Source organism: Podarcis erhardii (assembly GCF_964252035.2).
Source record: "Podarcis erhardii genome assembly, chromosome: 6".
NCBI lineage: Eukaryota > Metazoa > Chordata > Lepidosauria > Squamata > Lacertidae > Podarcis > Podarcis erhardii.
The window spans coordinates 75,428,570-75,452,844 of NC_138510.1; the positions used below are offsets into that span (position 1 = coordinate 75,428,570).

The 24,275-nt window shown below is 44.6% G+C and overlaps 1 protein-coding gene across 8 annotated transcripts in view; it reads left to right on the forward strand.

Moving 5' to 3' along the window:
* LOC309343955 (uncharacterized protein) overlaps window positions 1-24,275 on the forward strand; it is a 90,613-nt gene that overhangs the window by 52,085 nt on the left and 14,253 nt on the right. The window lies entirely within an intron of this gene.

Genomic DNA, 24,275 nt, shown 5'->3' on the forward strand with positions numbered 1-24,275 from the left:
CTTCTGGCAGTTCCCTCACTGCGAGAAATGAAGTTACAGGGAACCAGGCAGAGGGCCTTCTTGGTAGTGGCACCCACCCTGTGGTACACCGTCCCATCAGATGTCAAGGAAATGAGTAACTATGCAACCTTTAGAAGACATCTGAAGGCAGCCCTGTGTAGGAAAACTTTTTAATGTGTAATGTTTTCTTATGCTTTTATATACGTTGGAAGCCACCCAGAGTGGCTGGGGTAACCTAGTCAGATAGGTGGGGAATAATAATAATAATAATAATAATAATAATAATAATAATAATAGCAGTCTTATAGATGAGGCCATCATAGAGCATCAGTGATAGAGCATGTGCTTTGCATGCAGAAGCTCCCAGAGTCAATCCCAAGCATCTCAGCATCTCCAGGTAGGGATCAGAGTGTCACCTGTCTGAAACCCTGAGGAGTTGCTATCAGCTCAGCGTAGGCAATACTGAGTTGGAGGGACCAATAGTCTGACTCAATAAAATATTGTGTCCTTGGTTCTCATGGCACCTGCAGCAGCACAACAGGCAAGAGCAAGCAGAAAGAAACATTGCTATGGTTTCCAGCAAACACCAGCAGAATACACCCATTCTGATGTAGGCTCTGACCTAGTGTTATTCCAGGCCTTTGGAAACATCTAGATGACAACTTCCTGTATCCAGTGTATTGCTCTGCAAATGTTCCATCAGCACAAGGATTTCTGCTTGCACAACAGAACATTCCCCTTCTCTCCTCCTTCTGCCGACCTGTACATTTGTTCTAGGGGTTCTCCCAACCATCTGGAACAGATTTGGGGATGGGCCCAGGCACACAAGGTGGTGGCAGGGAAGAGGAGGTCCCACGGCACAAGCAGAGATCCTTGTGCCGACAGGACGTGTTCGTTGAATGCTGCCCTGACTCCCAGTGCTTCCATTTGGTAGATTTCAGACAACCAGTATGGGGAAGGATTGGGAAAGCAAACTTCAAGTGCAAGCACTAGTGCGCCCACAGAATACTGGGTGCGGATGCCATCCCTGAGCAAGCACCCCATACACTGCAGGCACATAAGCTCTTGCTAGTGTGATCAGCGCCTTACAAAAAGCACCATCATTGACTAGACAGAGCCTAGTCATAGTTTGTAATGCATGTAAGCCCCTTTCAACTGCATGCTGTATGTGCGAAAAAGGTAAGAGCAAAGCCAGCAGGTGTGACCCCACGCTTCCCACGAACAGTCAGTCTGCTCCAATCAGTCTGCTCCAATCATAGGAGCCAACTCCTAGAGGCTGAGAGGGCTTCGCACCCCCAAACCTTTGGGCAGCTGCCCCCCAAAGTTGATGGGCATTGTCATTCAAATAGTGTGCATGCATCACAACATGTGATCGATTAGATGGGGCAGGGCTTACCTGCCCCCCTGATATTTTATTCTCCAATAGAACATCTGCACAGGCCTTTAGATATCTAATTCCTAGTGCGTGTGTCCTTTGTTGTATCCCTGGGTCAGCATGGCATGATGTAAACAACAGTCCCCTTTAGCTGTGGTGTTGATCACCTAAATGTTTTACAAGCCCATAAGGCTGTTAGAACTAGTTTACATAATTTAAAACACACACAAACACACTTTGTTAATTGTAAACCAAATGTTGCCAACTTTTAAAATTACTTATTAAAAGGTAGTCTACAGTCAGCCACTATAACCCTCCACAGTTCATGCCAAGTAGATGGTTGCATTGTGCCCAAGCTAATCAACATATAGACAGATCTGGGCATAATGTATTTGGTGCTGTAGTGTTCTTCAGTGCCCTGTAGCTGCATCATTTCCTCTAACAGCAAACTCAGGTGGTGAATGTCAACAGGACTGGAGTCGAAGTGGGTGGGAGCATTGAGGATCAAGAGAAAAACATCAGCATGCTCGGGGGGATCCTGACGACTGGGGAAGTACAAAAATGTTGGTCAGGGCAAAAAAATTCAAAAGATTCCAATGAGGACTGAATTGTTGGGATACTGCCAGGGAGACAGAGACATCAGGCAGGCCCCCAGTCATCTCTGGACGATCACCGGTCTCCCGTGGAAGAGCATCAGTCAATTAGCGACACAAGCCTCAGACACATTCCAAGACTCGTGCGCACCCTTTCAGCAGAGTCTCCACAGCGAAAGGATGCAGACAGGAGAGCATATTTACAGCTTTATTCAACATAGATCAGAACAAAGGAAAAACATGACTGCTTGCCTCCGTGTCCAGGAAAACAGCCAGAATACAAAAGCTATATACAAACGGAAGTTCCCAGCAAGAAGCTGGAAGTAAACAGGCATGTGATACACAACAATCATGCCTGACCCGTTTAAGGTGGAACGGAACTATTTCCTAACATGAACATGCTGAGTAGTCATTGAATATTAGAGCATGGCTGGCTGAACAGAAGCATTTCACCCCCTAGGAAATCAGGATAGGCTGCAAAATTTTGCTGCAGATCCCACTTGTCATATTATATTAGGGAACTTGTGGGCTTCCTACAGGCATCTAGGTGGTCACTGTGAGAACAGGATGCTGGACCATTGCCTTGGTTCAGCAAAGCGATTCTTATCTTCTTAAGTAATTAGGCTATCAAAAGATGCTGTTGAGTATGATGTGCAGGCCAGTGCCTAAGATCTCTTGTTGTTGATGTGTTTGGGTGTGTGTGTGCAGGATGAGACAATGTCAGTCATGTATAGATGCATTTAATAATTATAAAAGGAAGCAAAAGGTTGGTTTCGGAAATGAGTGGATCAATCTCTCAACAAGAGCGAAGCCGAAATGGTGCCACTGAGAAACGAAAGGGAGATACCTGGTTGTTGGGGTAAACCCCATGGTATGCAGAAGTGCAAAACAACAATAAAAAGGTGATTTTGAAAAACCAAAACACCCTAGTGAGAACTGAGCATGCTCCTTGACTTCCAGGAGCTATGGTCTTTTAAGTAACACATCCAATGTGGGGAAGTTATGGAAGGTGTGGAAATTGAATTAGCCTGCTTGACCCCTGACTGCTATGATATCCTGGAGGTGGACCTAGCTGCCTAAAACCTTGAGGGGTGGTGACTTGCCCAAGGCCATTTCTCTGTGGTGGTGAGGATACACTGCAACACGGCTAAGGGAGCTGGGCATGTTTAGCCTGGAGAAGAGGAGGTTAAGGGGTGATATGATAGCCATGTTCAAATATATAAAAGGATGTCACATAGAGGAGGGAGAAAGGTTGTTTTCTGCTGCTCCAGAGAAGCGGACACGGAGCAATGGTTCCAAACTACAAGAAAGAAGATTCCACCTAAACATTAGGAAGAACTTCCTGACAGTAAGAGCTGTTCGACAGTGGAATTTGCTGCCAAGGAGTGTGGTGGAGTCTCCTTCTTTGGAGGTCTTTAAGCAGAGGCTTGACAACCATATGTCAGGAGTGCTCTGATGGTGTTTCCTGCTTGGCAGGGGGTTGGACTCGATGGCCCTTGTGGTCTCTTCCAACTCTATGATTCTATTCTATTCTATTCTATTCTATTCTATTCTATTCTATTCTATTCTATTCTATTCTATTCTATTCTATTATTTTGTTGCAGATCTCACTGCTTTCAGCCTCAAGTTTGAAATGTACCAGGATTGTCAGTTGAGCAGAAGAAAAACAGCCTGGCTGGTTTTGCTGTCATTGCTAAGGCCATTTTATTTTGCTTTAAAATGAAGGGTGGCGATGTCAGTCATTTGCCATTCGCACGGGGCACCTTAGTAAGTCAGACATCAGAGACCAGCTGGAGAGGATTCTGAGATCCTGTGTCCTTCTTCTTCCAGGTTAAGGGACCGCACTGAGCATGCCTTGCCTGTCTGTTCCCAATAACAAAGAGCCTGAATTGCCCATGGAGCTTTGTAAGGGGTTTATAGCAATTAACCATCATGTGCAGAAACAGAAATAATGTGATCCTTATAATATCTCTCTGAGGTAGATTATGCTGAGGGATGGTGACTTGCCCAAGGCCATCCAGTAAGCTTTGTGGCTGAGCTGGGACTCTGGACTGAAGCCACACCCAATTCTCTAGCTACCACATTATATTCCTACTGCATTTGTGGGGAGGGATAAGATAAGAGCCCATTTAGCCGATGACTGGCATAGGAAAGCACAGCCCAGGCGGAAGGAAACAGAACAGATCCTGCTTCCATCATCCACTTTAGTAGAAGCCCATTTGTCCTTTGTTGGATCGCCTGTGTATATAAAGCCAACCAGCTGGCAAATCAGAATAAAATGAGCGTAGTAGGTAGGCACGCAATTCTCCTTTCACTCTACATCACTATCTGGGCTTGGCTTGATGTTCAAATGTTTTTGCTTTGTTTCATTTTTGCCAGAACTTAACATTATTGCCATGGAGTTTAATTTTCATGAACACCAGCAAGCAGGTCAATTAGGCCTTGGACACTGATCATTAATCACCTGGGCCTCAGAAGAATCGCCTACTCACCTGTAAGGCCTGGGGTCAAGTTACTGTCTTCATCAGGCACATTTGTTATTGTCAGGGCTTCCTCTGGAATGTGGATTTCCCCCTTTCCTTTTTTCTTTTTTGTGTGTATGTCATAGAATCATAGAATTGTAGAGTCCAACTCCCTGCAATTCAGGAATCTCAGCTAAAGCATCCACGGCAGATGGTCATCCAACCTCTGCCTAAAAACCTCCAAGGAAGGAGAGCCCACAACCTCCCGAGGGTGTGTGTTTGTGAGTGTAATTGTGGTAGGTTCCCCAGCCTTGATGCATAGGACCATCCTGTAAACCTTAGATATGTACCAATCTGCATCAGGTACTCATTGGATCTGTATCAAAAGTTCTTGGTCATGCCAATTATGTGATGCCTCTTCCCTAAACCCTTACACTTTTAAAAGCACATATTGTATCAAATAAAGCAATAGCCAGCAATCCATTAGAACATAAGAGTAAACAGTGAAATTAAATATCAGCAAATAATAATTAAATGGTTTACACTTATCAGTTACAATAAAGAATAACTAAACCATAATCAATAAAAATAATGGCAAGTCAGAATGCATAAAATTCCATAAACCCTGCAAAACCACGCAGAAGGATCAAATTGAGAAACAAGGACTTATAAAATCATTTGTACAGCAAAGGATGCTGCTCCAGTTGCCCCTCTGTTTGTTTGCACCGCTGGCATGAAAGCTGCCTCTTCTGACCAAGCGGCCAGAGTAAGAACACATTTTTCCTCCGCTTTGGACTCTGGTCGGATCACATTGCGATCGTTCATCTCAGGGTTTGTCCTCCTGAGTAGAGCAAGCCCAATTTTCTACTCAGGGATATTATCCCAGCTCTGGAGCTGTGTCAATTTAGCTTTCTGTGTCTGGACTGCCACCAGAACTGCTGCTGCAATTACCACCCCCTTCCTCCAAAAAAACCCCTCTAACAATTGCAGCAAAATTCTTTCGTCCCTGGCATGGCTCTGCCTGCTCCAAAATGGACAGTGAGCCCCTGGGGTCCTTCAGGGATATCACTGGCTTCCAATATTGATATAAATGCTGCTCTCCAGCTGGTATCCCCTTGGTTGGATTCCTTCCCAGTTAAATAGTAAATTGCAGCCGCAATGATGTAGCCGGCATTACAGAACATGCCAAGCACAGGCAATAAAGAACCTCAAGAGCTAGTGGGTTTCTCTCTCTCTCTCCTTCTTCTCCCTTACAGATTGTCCTGTTCTGTAATAGCAAATTGGGTCGGGGGCCAAGAGAGCTTTAAAGCCATCTTTTCATCTCTTTCATTCGGGCCCAGCAGCGCAACTGCTGTGTGGCATACAGCTCAGATCAGCTTCAGCTGTATCTCTCTGGCAGGCTATTATGCTGATCAATAACCAGGGGAACATCACCTTTTCTTACCTCCATATACAATCCTGTTCCAAGACTTATTCAGGGGAAGGAGAAAATCAGCCCCAGGGTGGTGTAAAACTGCTTGGCTCCTAAGAGCGTTTCATCTCTCACTGCGGAATACAGTCCTATCTGAATCAGCCCAGGTAGACCCCACAGATAAATAATCAGATTTTGACAATTTGCTGGTGTTGCACAACAAAGGGTGCCATTTTAGGAAATGGGTTAGGCCCAGGTTCAGAAACCCGAGGACAAATTCGTATTTTATAACATCTGTTACAATGAGCACAAGTGTGCATAAATCACAACGTCCCCTTTTAAAGCACCAGTTATTATCAGATTGATCAATTTATATAGAAACATCCCTGCCCCATCCTGCTCCCTCGGCTCAACTTCCAAGGCAATATACATTAAAATCAACATGCACACAAACCCAAACAAAAATGCAACGCCTCAGAACAAATAAGTCAACAGTAAAACGGCAGCAGTGGACACCGAAAAGAAAGTAAAAGAAGCAGGTGGCAATATAATGAAATGCATTGCTTCTGCAGTCTCAGTGTCGTTGTCCCCTCTTTGCAAATGGGGCCCAAGGCCGAAGGAACAATGGGCAGCTAGTGAGACAGTGCCATGGGTGCCAATCACAAAATGGCTGCTGACGTATGTGGGGATGCATCTTATATCTTGGGATGATGAAGAGACACATCAGTCTGTTTACAGCAGGACTCAGTTTTGCATGTGCTTCTCTAGAAGTTCCATTTAGGCATTAAGCTGTGGCTCTTTTAAAAGCATAGTTGCAACTGGATTTTATCTATCTATCATCCATCTGTCTCTATCTATCTATCTATCTATCTATCTATCATCTATATCTATCTATCTATTTATCTATCTATCATCATCATCATCTATCTATCTATCTATCATCTATCTATCTATCTATCTATCTATCTATCTATCATCATCATCATCATCTATCTAATCTATCTATCTATCTAATATCTGTCATCTATCATCTATACACACATTTCTAAATGTATATTATCCTAAAATATGCATTTGGGTATTTTTTTGGGGGGGTGGGGGGTTGAGCCAATAACTGTATCACAAAATGTGGAGGGGGGGGGGATTGCAAAATTTAAAGGAGCAGTGCTATTTTTCTAGGAAAAAGAGGCACCAGAACTCACAACGAACGCCTTCTTGTATCAGTATCAAACTTTATTTCGGTCACAGACCATCATAAGATAAAACATACTGATAAACTGAACACATAAGACTTAAAAGAGGTAAGGGATAAATATTAGTAACTAAAATGTGATTATATAATACATACTTAAAAAGACAGAAACAAGGACAAAACGGTTAAAAGCAACTATAAAGGAGGGAGTGTGAAGGAGTGCAGGTCTTACATTTTGGGCCTAGTTTGTGACGCAAAACATCCTTCGATGAATATCCATCATGACATTGCAAAATCTAGCAACTGAGTATGTAACATCTGGGTTTTCATCTGGTAGTAGCAGGGAGGTATAAAGTGGTTTTGTGCGACCTGGGAATTTTTGTAGTATAGGTAAGATGAACCTAGCTCGTATATCTGTGTAGTCTTGGCAGTGAAAAAAAGACATGTTCTGTTGTTTCCAGTTGCCCAAAGCCACGGGGGCATTTTCTCTCCTCGTATGGTGCCTCGTACGCCTTCCTTGTTCTCTTAGAACAGCAATGGTGCCCACCTGGGAGGTGCCAGAACTAAGTTCCAGCAAGTTCCATCTGGAAAAAAAGGAGAATAAAGGTTCTCTCTACCTGGAATGCCTCTGTAAAGACTGAACCTTTCAGTGCTGCCACAAGGCTGTTGCTCTGAGCCCCGCAGCTCTGTTGAACAACAGCTCTTATCAGCCTCAGCCAACATGGTCAAGGATGATGGCAGCTGTAGTAAAGCATCACTTGGAGGCCACCATGTTTGCTGTCCTGCTCTAAAATGAGTTCTAGAGTGCCCAATGTATTTCATCCAACTGCTGCTGTACTCTTTTGTTATTCTTCATTCCTGCACTTTATTAATATTCTCAGCAACTGAGCATAATTGTTGCCCCCCATTCCAGCTCCCAAATTGCCACAATGTTTAATCCACAAGGCTTGTGGGACATATGTGTCATTCTCCTGCAGATCCTTCTGCTCCCATATACCTGACCTTGCTAACAATCCAATAAGTGACTGGCTGCATTTTTTGCTATTGAATTTTTTAAAAAACAATCCTTAGGACATTTCAATAGTTCTTTAAATTTATGTCATCAATTCATGAATGAATCAACTTATTTTGGTCACTGACCCAGTGGCGTAGCGTGGGGGGTGCCAGGGGTGCCGGCCGCACCGGGCGCAACATCTGGGGGGGCGCGAGTCCAGAGGGAAAGGACAAGCAATCGAGGCTTGGTTGGGGTGGGGGGTCATCGTCTCCGTTTGGCCGGCCCCCCTCGAGGAAGCGGGAACCTCTCCAAGGCGCAGCGCGCCGTCGGTGGAGGGAAGAGAGCCGCGCAGCAGCAGCAGCAGCAAAGCCGGGAGGAGGAGGAGGTGGAGGCGCCGCCTGCCGCAGGATCCGATCCGAGCCTGCTAATCGCTTGCTGGGAATTAAGCGCCTCAAAGAGGCAAAGGAAGAGGTGGAGCCGCTGGCCCGGCCGGGAGGAAGCTGAAGAGAGCAGCGCGCCTGGGCGCGGCGAGGTTGGGTAGGTGCGCCCTGGCTGGCTACCCGCCTCCCGGGCTCAGTGCCTCCATGACCCCTCCAGCAGCGATGGGAGGGGGGTCTGGAGCAGCCCCGGCTGGCCTGCTCCTGCTTCTCCCCCGCCTCCTTCGCGTTGCCGGCGCCTTGATCTCATCCGGATCAGGGACGAAACACGCCCATCCTTCGGTTACAGATAGGTAGCCGTGTTGTCTGCCATAGTCAAAACAAAACAAATTCCTTCCAGTAGCACCTTAAAGACCAACTAAGTCAGTTCTTGGTATGAGCTTTCGTGTGCATGCACACTTCTTCAGATACACTGAAACAGAAGTTTCCAGACCCTTCTATATAGTGAGAAGGTGGGGAGGGGTATTACTCAGAAGGGTGGTGGGAATGGGTGATTGGCAGATAGCTGTGATGAGCCTGTTGACGACTCTTAATGACTGCAATAGGTCTTACAGGAAAAAGCAAGGGGTGAAAAGGTGAAAAATGGCTTTGTCATGTATAATGAGATAAGAATCCAAGGTCTTTGTTCAGACCAGGTTTCTCCATGGTTTTAAGTTTGGTGATAAGTTGTAATTCAGCAGCTTCTCTTTCCAGTCTATTTCTGAAATTCCTTTGTAGTAAAACAGCTACTTTGAGATCTTGTATAGAATGTCCTGGGAGATTGAAGTGTTCTCCTACTGGTTTCTCTATCTTGTGATTCCTGATGTCCGATTTATGTCCGTTTATTCTTTGGCGTAAGGTCTGGCCTGTTTGTCCAATATAGAGAGCTGAAGGACACTGTTGGCATTTTATGGCATACACAATGTTAGACGATGAGCAAAGTGTGCATGCACACGAAAGCTCATACCAAGAACTGACTTAGTTGGTCTTTAAGGTGCTACTGGAAGGAATTTGTTTTGTTTTGCCCATCCTTCGGGTCACTGCTTCATTTCTCCAGGGAGAGACAGAGGAGAGGAGAGGGATTGCAGGGGATTGCCAAGCGTGCGTGACGCAAAGGGCCTGCCCACGCGCAGGCTGAGCTCCGCGTGGCGGGGGCGGAGGGAGGCGCTCTGCACATGCTTAGGAGGCGCTCGCTCTTTCCGAAGAAGGACCCGGCTACTGGATCAAGGCCACAAGGGCCCACCTAGAGTGGCCAAGCAGACGCGTCAATGAGAAGCACTCGAAGCAGGACCGGGGCACAAGAGCGCTCTCCCTTCCTGCTGTTTCCAGGCAGTGGAAGCGTCGCTGCCTCGAGGGCTTCCGAGATACCCTGGGGTGAAGTCCCGCTTCACCTTCTTGGGAGTCCCTTTCTTATGCTTTGGGGGGGGGTAGCAAGGGGATCCAGCTTCTGCAGGTTAGGTGGGTTAAACACTAAGACTCGCTAGGCAATTTGGCTTCTCTTGACTAGGGCAACAGCTAAATTTATCTCTGCCAACATAACGACTACCACATATCTCTTTACTTCTGCTCTCTGCTGCATAGGGGACTTGCTTTCCCAAACAACTCTGGCTGTGCTGGACCCGGGGGAAAGGTACCTTGAGCGTAGTCTGAGTCCACACGAAGAGGGGCGAGGTCCGAGGCGGAGAGCCGGGCGGGGAACAGGAACGCTGGAACAGGAGGCCGAGCAGGGTACAGGAACACCGGATGGTCAGGAACAGGAGGCCGAGCAGGGAACAGGAGCACCGGATGGTCAGGAACAGGAGGCCGAGCAGGGAACAGGAGCACCGGATGGTCAGGAACAGGAGGCCAAGCAGGGATCAAGAACACAGGAAGGTCCAAAGCCAACAACGACGTTGCTCCCGCAACCTGGGACCGGGCTGACTGGGCTTTTATCCTCTTCTAAGGCCAGGGGCGGTCCCGGCCCCCAGGAGCCCCGCCTCCTCTGGCCTTAAGGCGAGCACTCCTCCTGGGAGCAACCAGTTCCCTTCGCCTCTCTGCCCTAAGCCTCTGCAGATCAGGAGAGGCCGAAGGGTTACTGGGCCCTGGAGGAGGCTCACCTGTAGCCACTGAGTCCTCAAGCCCCTCTGGGGCCTGAAGGGTTTCACCTGGGGCCAGCTCCTGGTGCTCTGCCACAGGTGCAGGCTCTTCAGCATCTAGGCCTTGCCCCAGTTCAGCCGGCCCTGGAGGCGGGGACTCCTGTGCAGGCTGGGATTCCTCTGGTTCATCCTCTGAATCGGAATCCCAGGCCATCACACCGGCTTTTATTTTTAAATGGGGGAACAGACACAATTTGCTTTTTGTCCCAACAGCCCTGGGTGCAATATGCAATCTGTTTTGCACCCAGTATGGTTTAACTAATATATGGAACCAGGGGTGCCAACTTGGATAAAACATGAGGGTGGGGACAGGTAAGCCCTGCATAATCGATCACATGATGCAACACACACACACACACTATTTGAATGACAATGCCCATTAACTTTGTGGGGGCCCTCAAATATTTTATGGGGGGAAGGGACCTCAGCCCCTAGGAGTTAGCTCCTATGTATGGGGCAATTCTATCCTCAAGTTATACTGGTAGGATATGATTGCTGCTGAGTCCCATATGTCAGAATAACTCCAAATTATGACAATGTAAGGAAGCTATGTTGATGTTACAGTGCCTAGCTTTACATTTCCCAAAATAGTAATTGCTTTGGCCAAAGGCTGTAAGGTACAAAATGACCAATGAAGGGAACGCAATGGTTAGAGTGCTAGACTATGAAGTGGGAGACTAGGGTTTAAATCCCCACTCAGCCATGAAGCTCACTGGGTGACCTTGGGCCAGTTATCATCTTAGCCTAACCTACCTCACAGGGTTGTTGTGAGGATGAAATGGGGAGGAGGAGAACCATGTACACCACGTTGATATGCTTGGAATATAAAGGTGACATATAAATGTAATAAACAAACATAAATAAATCTGTGGCATCAAAGGCAATGTCCTCAGAGAGCAGCTGTTGCATGCAGTGTTGTAGTGTGGGGGGTGCAGGGGGGGCCGGCTGCACCGGGCGCAACATCTGGGGGTTAGGGTTAGGGAGCGCAAATCCACGGGTTAGGGGGCGCAAATTACTTGCCTTGCCCCGGGTGCTGACAACCCACGCTACGCCACTGCACTGACCAGAGTGGGCAATTCTCTAACCGTGCTTTAGAATTGGCTTTTGACGTCGGACACTTATTGTGTTGCTATTGGTCCCATGCACTCTGCAATCTCTACAGGGTTTTCTTTTATCCTGAGCTCCAAGGGTACATGTGTGCTCCTTCAGCAGAGGCTGATGCAACTGGGTAGAACATTGGTGGCCCAAGAAACTTTGCTTCCTGAGGCAAAGCAGTGAATGCTATCCCTCCCCTTCCATTTCAGGTGCATCAATAGTAATGATAAAAGGCAAGACAAGTTATTTTAGTAGCTCAGGCAAGCAAATCCCACATATTCCTCCATAACAATAAAGGTGCAATAAGAATAAATTAAATAACGAGCAATTTGGCAGAGAGTCATAGCTCAGTACCCAACACAAAGTTAAACCATTTGGTCCACCTAGCTCAGTATTGGAGATACTCAGGAGATGACAGAGATTAGACCTGAGACGTTCTCATTTACACACACACAAACAATTTTATTGAATTTTTCAAATATTTTCACAATAACTGTCAAATCAAAAAATTACATTATTTCACACATTGACTTCCCGTCCTTCCCTCCATAATGTTTTTACTCAAAGTTTTTCTATTGCATTATATCTTTATTTATTACAAAAAGTTTCTCTATTGCAATTACTTCGTCATTTTTCTTCTTCTGCTTTTATCCATATCCTGCCTGTGATTTCATTTTGCTGTAATGCTTTTTCAAACAGTCCACGAAAAGCCTCCATTTTTCTACAAAAAGTTAATCATTTTGATCTCTTAATTTCACTGTCAGCTTTGCCATTTTCCCCCAGTCCATTACTTTCAAAAACCGCCCCTCCTTTGTTGGAACCTTCTATTTCCCCCCCATTTCTGTGCATATAATATTCTAGCTGCTGTTGTCACATATATAAATAATCTAGTCATCTTCTTTGGAACCCCTGTCCCTATTATACCTGTAATGGAATCTGGGACTTTCTACATGCAAAGCCTGTTATCTACCACTGGCCCTTCCACTGGAACTCAGTGAGATATTTCTAGATGGGGCTTTTCCCAGGTGAACATGTATAGGATTTCAGTGTTAAAGTTGGTTTAGTATATTGACTTTATTTCTCACTTCACACATCTCAAAGCAAGTTACAAGAAAAGTAATATACAAAATTATTTATTTATTTATTTATTTATTTATTTATTTATTTCCCGCCCATCTGGCTGGGTCTCCCCAGCCACCAAATTCAAAGCGAATACACCCCAAATCACCTAAAGCACAGAACATCCACCCCACACCCAATGCTTGCTGATCAGAAGGTTGGTGGTTCGGATCCGCGCGACGGGGTGAGCTCCCATTGCTCTGTCCCAGTTCCTGCCAACCTAGCAGTTCGAAAGCACACCAGTGCAAGTAGATAAATAGATACTGCTGTGGCAGGAAGGTAAACAGTGTTTCCATGCACTCTGGTTTCTGTCATGGTGTTTTGTTGTGCCAGAAGCAGTTTAGTCATGCTGGCCACATGACCCGGAAAGCTGTTTGCGGACAAACGCCGGCTCCCTCAGCCTGAAAAATGAGATGAGCTCTGCAACCCCATAGTCACCTTTGACTGGACTTAACCGTCCAGGGGTCCTTTACCTTTACCTTTTACCTAGAACAAATACCAGAACCAGCCGCTAAAAGTTGGATCATTGATACTGTCCAAATGCCCATGAAAATAAAAATGTTTTTATTCCTGGTGCCAAACAGATGCAGAGTCCCTTTCTAAACATGATTAACTTGGCAGTAAGCCCTACTGAATTCACTAGGACTTGTGTCTTAGTAAGCATGCTGAGGAGTGCCGCCTTAATTATGTTTGGCTATATCTGAAGTATCTCTGTTGATTTTAGTACAAGCCCCAAGATGTATATCAATAGCTTATTTACGGATTTAACCAATTGTGCCTACGGTGGTAGAATGAGTGATGGGGCTGGGTGCGCACATGGCGATAAGGAGGGTTTTGGTAGAGTTGCTCAGATTGTGGCTTCCGTCCAAGCTGTTACTGAAATAGTAATGATTCAGGAGAGTGGAAATAATGATACAAATGCAGCTCTTAAATTGTACCAAATTGCATCTCCTCTAGTGCCTTAAATTAAAATTACTGCTGGGGGAAAAGAGAGAGAGTGAAATGATTAGTATAGCTTTCTGTTGTTATATAGCTGAGTTGTATAGAGCTCCTTCTTCTGCAACAACAACAACAACAACAGGCCTATCTCCAGCAGGGTAACACTTGTGCTGGGAAAGACACCTTTGTTTTGTCACAGGTTCCCAAAGTGCCAGGGTGAGCTAACCTGGAAAATGGGAGCAAATTCTGCCTGGATTCCCATCATCTGATGGTGCAAACAGAACATCTCAAATGTTGTCCAATATTTATTTTGGAGCTACTCTATTCTAAAACAAGCAGAAAAGATCAGAACTGAATTCAGGGAGGTTATGACCCTGTTCAGGGGTGGGGAACATTTTTCAACCTCGAGGGCCTCATTCCTTTGTGGGCAACCCTTCTGGGGGCTGCATGGAAGTGATGGGTGGGGCAAGAAGCAATACTGGACAGAGCGACATAGGTAACATTTGTACAGTAGGCTCACATGCCACAGGTACAGTAGGCTCACATTTCCACATGTGCATCTCTCTCCATCGTCTATCCAGGGAAGTAAGAAAGGCATCATCAGAGCTCAAAAAAACACTCCAGCTAGGTCAGAATATTCAAGGATGACATGGGGAAGGGTCCTTGAGGGGCATGGTTTGGGGAAGAGTCCTGAGCAGGGACAAATCTACTATGAAACTAATAAAGTTGAAGCTTCAAGGCCCTTAATCCCGAAGGGCCCCAGAAGTGACTATAGTCCACATTGCTTAAAATGTTTGGGTCTAGTAGACCCAGTTTGGGTTGCGCAACACAAATCAATTTTTTTGCTGTTGTTGCATGTATTTCAACAATCCCAAAGTTAGCGTCAGTAGCACAGAAGTTGTAAACGTGTGGTGATCTGTCATGGAACCAGGGCTTTTTTCTCAGCTAGAACTCTCTTCTAAGCGATTGAGGGAAGTGTTCATGTTTAGTTCCAGCACCATTTTTTCTAGAAAGATAGCACTGCGTGGAACAACCCCACTTGAAGAAGATAACAGTGGTTACCCAGACCTCGTTGCTGGTTGCAAAGGGGCCCCATAACAGTTCAAGCTTGAGGGCCCCTAAAATGTCGGCCTGCTACTGGTCCTGAGGGCCCCATTCAGCTCACAGACCAGATGTTCCCCACCTCCGGACTCCAGTTAAAACAAACAAACAAATAAACCACGTGTGCCGTGACGATGCTGTTATGGTGCAGGTTTTTCTTCCCCTGTAAGCAATACTTAATAAAGTGCAGCTGAAACAGGAAACCTTTGCCGCAGGGTGATATGATCTCACACGTTTCCATGGCAACGAGCCCCAAGTTCCGGCCCAAGGCATGGAGACCCTTCAGGAGCCCTAAAAAAGGAAATATGGATTCCATGTCCAATTAAGTGTGCCGTGCTTAGGAAAACAGCCCTGTTGTTTTATGAAACATTATCGTTTGTGTCAAGCTGTAAGCGCCGCTTCTTGCATCACCGTTTTTAGGGTGGACCCCTGAGAGGTTTTAGCTTCTCTTGGTGAAGAAAGATGTAGTGACGCTAGGGGCAGAGCTTTATCTGTAGCGTTATGAGCTATGTTCTTGAAGGAAGCTCATCAGGCCACCTCATTGCTTAGCACCAGGCAAGTCATTAAAATCTGTTTAGTTGTCCCAGGCACTTTAATTGGAGCTTTTTCACAGGGTAGTGCTGCTGCTTTATCTCATTTGCTGCTGCTGTCTGTTGACTTTAGTTTTCTTTCAGTGACTCCATGATTTGCCCACAGCTCACCTTATTGACTCCAATATTTGGGAAGCACTAAATAATAATAATAATAATTTATTTTTACCCCGCCCATCTGGCTGGGTTTCCCCAGCCACTCTGGCAGTTTCCAACAAAGAACAAAAATACACTAAAATGTCACAAATTAAAAACTTCCCTGAACAGGGCTGCCTTCAGATGTCTTCTGAATGTCAGGTAGTTGTTTATCTCTTTGACATCTGATAGGAGGGCGTTCCACAGGGCGGGTGCCACTACCAAGAAGTCCCTCTGCCTGGTTCCCTGTAGCTTTGCTTCTCTCAATGAGGGAACCACCAGAAGGCCCTCGGCGCTGGACCTCAGCATCCGGGCTGAACGGTGGGGATGGAGATGCTCTTTCAGGTATACTGGGCCGAGGCCGTTTAGGCATATCCTCCAACATTTCTCCCATGAAAATGGGGACATCCCATTCTATAATGATAGTTTTACTATTTATACCCCACACATCTTACCGGGTTGCCCAGCGACTCTGGACGGCTTCCAACATATATAAAAACATAATGAAACATTAAACATAAAAAACCTTCCCTATACAGGATTGCCTTCAGACAGTTCTGGAGTTGGATAACTCCATACCCTCCAACATTTCTCCAATGAAAAAAGGGACATCCTAAGGAAAAGCGGGACATTCTGGGATTAAATCAGAAACTGGGACATTTTCTCTAAATCAGGGATGTCCCTGGAATATAGGGACGTTTAAAGGGTCTGGGCTGAATACAAATTCGATGGGATTTAAGTGGTTTTGAATGCTGCCACAGTGCAACGAAGGCTGCAAAGGATTAAGAGGGCAACAGTTGTTTACATCTAGGGCTTTTTACCTTTCCAGAGGTTGAAACAAAATAAAAAACAATTCCTTCCAGTAGTACCTTAGAGACCAACTAAGTTTGTTATTGGTATGAGCTTTCATATGCATGCACACTGCTTTGAATAGCTCAATGACAGGCAGAAATCAAATAGACACCCTTTTGGAAGCTGCAACAGTGGAACTTCTACCTGACTTTCAGGGCCTCTGTCCAGAAAAAAAGAGATGCCACTCCCTAACTAACAAAATACAGAAGGCATTTTGCCTTCATGTTAGGCCTTTATAATCCCAGTTACAGATAGGTAGCCGTGTTGGTCTGCCATAGTCAAAACAAAACAAATTCCTTCCAGTAGCACCTTAAAGACCAACTAAGTCAGTTCTTGGTATGAGCTTTCGTGTGCATGCACACTTCTTCAGATACACTGAAACAGAAGTTTCCAGACCCTTCCAGACCCTTTATAATCCCATTCGCCATAGTATATTATTGGCGCAAGGGCTTAAATAACTTGCAGTCCTCACCTAGGTCTACTATTCTCAGCCACTGTCAATTTTAGTGGGAGTTCAGAAGTTTATTGCTGGATTCAACCTACTACGATCATGCGTAGTAAAAGTTCCTGTTGAAAAATAGTATCGAGGTGATGCCAGAGCTAGAGAGCGCAGACTCAAATGTGGAGTGGGACACTTGTACAGTGGTACCTCGGGTTACAGACACTTTAGGTTACAGATGCTTCAGGTTACAGACTTCGCTAACCCAGAAATAGTACCTCAGGTTAAGAACTTTGATTCAGGATGAGAACAGAAATTGTGCTCCGACGGCGCAGTGGCAACGGGTGGCTAAAGTGGTACCTCAGGTTAAGAACATTCTTAATATTTTCAGGTTAAGAATGGACCTCCAGAACAAATTAAGTTATTAACCTGAGGTACCACTGTAATGAAATTAGGACTTCATCAGTCGTAAGAAAGGACCACCTGGCACAACCGAGAGCAAGTCAGGCTGGTTACAATTTCCCCATCAAATGCTGGGAATGTTTATGAAAAAGTGGCTACAAATATGAGCTGTAGTTGAGGATATGGACAAATGTCTGCCCCCAATTTCTCCACATTTTTCTCTCTTAGCTACCCACTCCATCCCATGGTAGCCTCACTTTCATTTCATTTAATGCCTTATCTACCCGAGAGGCACAGATCTAACCATTATTTTGCTTCCTCCTTTTTCCAATCTTCAGTTCAATTCACCACATTTCTGCACTGGTTTGCAATTAAAGGAAACAAATAAGTCCTTGTGGAAGTTCATCAGCATTTAGTGTGCATTTCTCCTAACACATGCAATTTTGCCACACACACACACACACACACACACACACACACACACGTAGGTTTCTATATATGCATTATATATATATAGGTTTCTATATATAATACACGTTGTTGTACACTTTTTTGTTAGACAATTGCATCTCAACATGTGGAGAAGTGCAAGTTTTGAATGGCAACTGCATGCTAGTTCCTGCATTGTTCCAAAAAGTGCAGATTAGGAAGGTTTGCCTTAAACTGCAAACTGAACAGAATTTTCTCCCCCATCCCTGTTATCTAGAACGTGTTTGTTTGGTTTTTTTGCAAGCCAATTGGTGTGATGAGTACTGATCTCACAAAGGCACTGATATCCAAGACAGTGTTTGAGGACTTTCCTCAAAGGTTACTGATTCCCCAAATATGCTGAATTACCTTGCAGTCTCTTTCCCTTTTCAGATACAACCTTTCCCTGTCTGTGTTGGCAAAGTGGGTCCTGGGAGAAGGCAAATGGACAGACAGACAGATGTGTTGTGAAACATGCCTATTTAACAAATACTCTCTCTTTTTTTTAAGGCAACTTAGTTTAATCAGTTGCCTTGCTTCCCTGTATCTTGAAATCTATGAATGACAATGGAAGTGCATGCAGCAGGAAGCCACTCAAGGTTTCCCAATTTATTTTCATTGATTGAGAAAGCCACAAGCAATCCTGTTTTCCTCCATTTCAGAGGAGCAAGTGACACATTATACACAACCCTGACACCATTCTTCTCTGGCCATTGTACAACTTGGAGAAGTGGTGGCTAAAAGAGGGAAAGTACCGTATTTTTCACTCTATAAGACGCACCAGACCACAAGACGCACCTAGTTTTTGGAGGAGGAAAACAAGAAAAAAAATATTCTGAATCTCAGAAGCCAGAACAGCAAGAGGGATCGCTGCGCAGTGAAAGCAGCAATCCCTCTTGCTGTCCTGGCTTCTGGGATAGTTGTGCAATCTGCATTCGCTCCATAAGACGCACACACATTTCCCCTTACTTTTTAGGAGGGAAAAAGTGAGTCTTATAGAGCAAAAAATATGGTAGTATGGGGAGGGAAAGGGAGTTCTTAATCCTCTCCCTGCCCACAATTTCTCTGTCCCAAATGATTCAACATACATTTTGATCCATAGAGGGAGAAGCATGACGTAGAGAAAGTATGGGTGTGGAATGGGTTAAGTACTGTACCTCCTTTGCCATTTCTCCACTCAAAATCGCCCCCTCCCTAGGGTGATTTTCCTGAAAAGAAAAAAAGGAGTTTCTCTTGCACACATTTATGCTTAGCATTTAGTTAGCCCCAAAGCAGGCTCCTTGTCCAGCTCTGAGATTAATCATCTCCATGTCATCAAACGTAATGCATGAAGTGGCCCTCAAAATCATGTTGCGAAAATATAATTCAAGCTTCCAATATTCCAGCTAGTAACTGATGTGAAAGAAGTGAAGTGTTCTTTTTTTTACCCCCAGAGCAGAAAAGATTTATCATTAGTATGACATGTTAACATTTGAAGATGAAGTGCTTCTGTTTTATAAGAGGTGGGAATTTGAATTTGGGGGGTGGGGAACAGAATCCCATCATTTTTTAATTGTACCAGGTCACCAGCCTGATGGGGCTAATCATTTCATTAAAGGCAAAAGCACAAACCTCGGTATATGGGCGTTTGTGCGACAGAAACAAAAGAAACCTACAACATGCTAAAATTGTTTATTGGCGCGCATCACTTTCCCTGGGATTTGAGAAGTAACTTCCTAATTCAGAGTACCTTCCTGATATCATTCAAAATTCATGACAATGAAAAAAAGAAAAGAAAAAGAATCACTAGGAGCATTTCCAGTTGTAAATAGAAATATTAACGTTTGCCTAATGAACAAAGTCTTTCTTCTTTGCCTTCAGCGTTAGGGGAAGGGTCATGGCTCAGTGGTGAGGCCACTGCTTTGCTTCCTGAAGCAGAGCAACAAATGACAGCCCCATTCCCCTCCATTCCCATCAAGGCGCAAGTCATTTTGAAAGATGAGGCAAGGAAATCCCACAAGCGCATCTCTTCCTCCATAGTGCGAAACATGGAGGGCCATAGCTCAGTGGCCATAGCTCAGAGCTTCTCAGCAGGGGTGGTGCAGCACTGCTTACCCATCACCAGCATCACTGCAGATTACCAGGGTGGGGGGGTCAGCATGGTGTAGAGGCACCGCTGGGAGCACTGGATTGGCTCCACCAGAGCGTTTGCACCATGCCAACCTCCCCACTGCCTCGCCCCTCCTCTTCTCCTCCCTGATAATCTGCAGCAACACCGGTGGTGGGAGCTCAGGGAAGCACCGCTGCTGCTTTGCATGTGGAAGGTTCCAAAATTCCTGGTATCTCCAGACAGCTCTTGGAAGGCCTCTTGCCTGAAAACCCTGGAGAACGTCTAGTGGTCAGTGCAGACAATACTGAGCTGGAATGACTAATGTAGTCCTTCCTGCGTGAAATTTAGCCTCTGGGAGTTTAAGCAGATTTGGCATTTGGCATACAGCAAAGAAGAAGAAGAAGAGGAGGAGGAGGAGGAATTTGAATTTGATATCCCATTTTATCACTCACTACCCAAAGGAGTCTCAAAGTGGCTAACATTCTCCCTTCCTCCCCCACAACAAACACTCTGTGAGGTGAGTGAGGCTGAGAGACTCTAGAGAAGTGTGACTAGCCCAAGATCACCCAGCAGCTGCATGTGGAGGAGCAGAGACGCGAACCCGGTTCCCCAGATTACAAGTCTATCGCTCTTTACCACTACACCACACTGGCTCTCAGTGGCACAACCTGCTTCTGGGAGCACTGTGTGAGGAAACAGAGAGGTAATGGCAGGAATTGAGGTCTCAGTGGTGAAGCAGAACTGTTTACAGTGTTTCCTGTTTCCTCATCAGGGAAGTACCATTTGAGGTCCCCTTCAGATTAGCATTGAGCTGGCATTGCCTTTAAAAATGCAACAGAAGACCAGGTTGCATCAAGTGTGACTAGGAAGGGGAAATAAATTTGATTCAGTTTGCATTTTAACAGGAGCATTTATAATATAGCACACAGACCAAATTCCAGCTATCTGCCAAGATTTGCACTTCTCTGAAAGCTGCAAAGCAGTTCTCTGTCCAAAGGTTGTGCACCAAAAAATGCACATATTAGGGGAAAATGAGCACAAATGTGTTATTAGTAGCTTTAAAATGTGTGTATTAGGAGAAATAGGTGCTAAAATGCCGGTCAATTTTTGTGAGGATTTTTAAAACAAATTCAAAGCAGTGCAGAAATGTAGTGAACCAATTTTAAGATTGGAAATATGAGAAACTGGGTGAAACTGAAACTGGCAGAGTTGTTCATCCCCAGGTACCTTCAGCTTCTTTTTGGAGAAGGCTGTAGCTCAATAGCAGAGCACCTGCCTGGCATGCAAAAGGTTGTGAATGTCCCTTGCCTGAAACTCTGGGGAGATGCCACCAGTTAGACAACACTGAGCTAGTTTGGCCAAGAGTTTGACTTTCTATGCTCAAATGCTTCCTGCATTCCTCTGTTCCAAAACTTGGGAGAGTCACAAGTGGCTCATCTGGACTCTGGGGTACATGTTATGATATATTTTGTCCATTTCTGCTGTGTTCTAAGCACATCACAGGACCATAAGCTCTGAGAAGAAAGGGAGGCGTCAATATCTCTTGTGATGAAAGGCAGGACATAGAAATGACAAATGAAAATTACAAGGGCTGTACCTCAAGGGTAGAGCCAATGCTTTGCATGCAAAAGGTCTCATGTTCGATCCCAGGTAAGACTCCTGCCAGCTTCCTACATTCCAATATAAAAATAAAAGTGACAGTATGATTGGTAGAACCTCACATCAGGAGCATCTTGCAACTGAAGGTCAGTTTGGAATCTGTAGAGAAGGGAAGCCAGTCAGAAGAGAGGAACATGCTGCAAAGGGATAGTGACTGTGAAATATTGATGAGCTCTCAGCCAAATTGGGATTTTGGCAGGCAGTTGCCACTATGATAGTAACCTGTGCACAGCCAAGCTTGTGAGCCATCCAGTAGATTCTGAGGATGAATTGCTCGCCATATATCTTGGCCTGCTTAATAACCTCTCTCATTTTTAGCGTTCTACACAACTAGTTTGGGGGAAATGACAGGCAGTTTGTTGAGCTCCTGGTGGACTCCAGTACAGTGGTACCTCATGTTATGGATGGGATCCATTCCAGGGGCCTGTCCGTAACATGAAATGCCTGCAACTCGAAGCGCTGCATCTGCACAGGCGTGCGGCATGATTTGGCGCTTCTGCACATGTGTGAAGCACGATTTAGCGCTTCTGCGCAGACACAAGTGGTGAAACCTGGAAGTAACCTGTTCCACTACTTCCGGGTTGCCACAGGACCTAACGCGAAAAGACGCAACATGAAGCGGATGCAACACAAGGTATGACTGCACATAGCTGCTAGGCTTTGTTTGGCTTTGTGGGCCACAAGTCATGCAATTTTGCTCCTGCAACTCGGATGCAGTTGCTGTGTGTGCTGAAAAAATGCCTCACCACCACTGCTATCAACATAGGTCCTCGAAAAGGGCATTGTGGCAGGACCCAAAATGAGACCTCTGATCATAAACCCAGCAAAAGCAGGAGATCACCTTAGCAGGAACATCTGATGCAATGACTTGCAGGAGGCAATGATGGAAGGAGATCTGTGATTGAGAGGTACATCTCACACTGCATTTTGCTTCCTGCTTCACTTGAAAGCCTCAGTTCATCAATTCTTAATAATAGCCATCAGTGGCTATTGAGATCTGTGTTCACATTTAGACTGTGACTCTTCAGTTGTGAGAACAGAATAACGATATGACGCATTTTTGTGATTAAACAGGAATTGTTTATTCATTATAGATTCTGGATTTTGACCCCTCTTGGGCAAAATATTGCAATTGCAATATTAAAGATATGCATTTCTTTTACATTTCCTTCCTGGTTACAATGTGGCCTTAGCCTGCATTCATAAAAAGGTGGTGCAGAAAGTAGATATTGATTACCATTCATTACCTTATACAAAAGAGACCCCAGACAACCAATTATGAATATATAAGAAATGAATACGATAAGTGCATAAAATTTTAAGCCAGCACTAAAAAGTGACAATGCACTGAGTTTTTTTTTTAAAAGATGTATTTCTCCCATGACAACATCAGTATAATCCCCAGAAAAACTGACCAGTTAAAATAGCCAATGAAAAGGTGCTCTCCAAAGCAACGGAAAAAGTACAGCAATCAAATGCCTGGGAGAGGGAGGAAAGTCTTCAGCAGATGCAAAAAGGATGAAAATGTAGGTGCCAGGTGAGTTTCCTTGGGGAGAGTGTTCCATAAACAGGGGGCCACCACAGAAAAGACTCTCTATGATGGCACTTTGTTTTTGTTTTTTTTAAATTTTTTTATTAGTTTCTCAAAACAAATCAAAAACAACACAACATAAACACATACACAAACAAAAACATATAAACAAATATAATTTCATAACCTTTTTTCCATAAACCTTACTTCTCAGACTTCCCCTTACCTCCCCTTCTCTGCATCCCTGTTTTAAAATTTATTCAGCAACCCTTCAGACCAATTAACTAATCACTTATTTTCTTTTAAAAATTTCTTCTCATGATTAACCAATCAATCAATTACCGCTGTATTTCTATATTTTCCTTTCCCATGACATTTCAGCACTCATCAATATTGCAACAGTTCTTAAGATATACTTTAAATTTCTTCCAATCTTCTTCTACCGTCTCTTTTTCTTGGTCATGGATTCTGCCAGTCATCTCCGCCAATCCCATGTAGTCAATCACCTTCGTCTGCCATTCTTCCAGTGTGGGTAGTTCTTGTGTCTTCCAATACTTTGCTAAAAGAATCCTTGCTGCTGTAGTGGCGTACATAAAAAAATTTCTATCCTTCTTTGGCACCAACTGGTCGACCATGCCCAGGAGAAATGCCTCTGGTTTCTTGTGGAAAGTACATTTAAGTACCTTTTTAATTTCATTATAAATCATTTCCCAGAAGGCCTTAATCCTCAGGCAAGTCCACCAAAGGTGAAAGAAGGTACCTTCGGTCGCATTGCATTTCCAACATTTATTATTGGGCAAGTGATAGATTTTTGCAAGCTTGACTGGGGTTATGTACCACCTATAAATCATTTTCATAATATTTTCTCTTAAGGCATTACATGCCGTAAATTTTATCCCGGTGGTCCATAACTGTTCCCAGTCAGCAAACATAATGTCATGACCCATGTCATGTGCCCACTTGATCATAGCTGGTTTAACTGTCTCGTCTAGTGTATTCCACTTCAACAGCAGGTTATACATTCTTGATAAATTCTTAGTATTGGGTTCTAGCAGTTCTGTTTCTAGTTTTGATCTTTCCATCTGGAAGCCAATTTTCCTGTCTTGTTTAAACACCTCCATTATTTGATAATAATGCAGCCAATCTCGTACCTTAGACTTTAGTTTTTCAAAACTCTGTAATTTAATTTTTCCACTCTCTTGCTCTAAAATTTCACAATATTTTGGCCATTTAGATTCCATGTTAAGCTTTTTCACCTCCTTGGCTTCCATTGGTGAC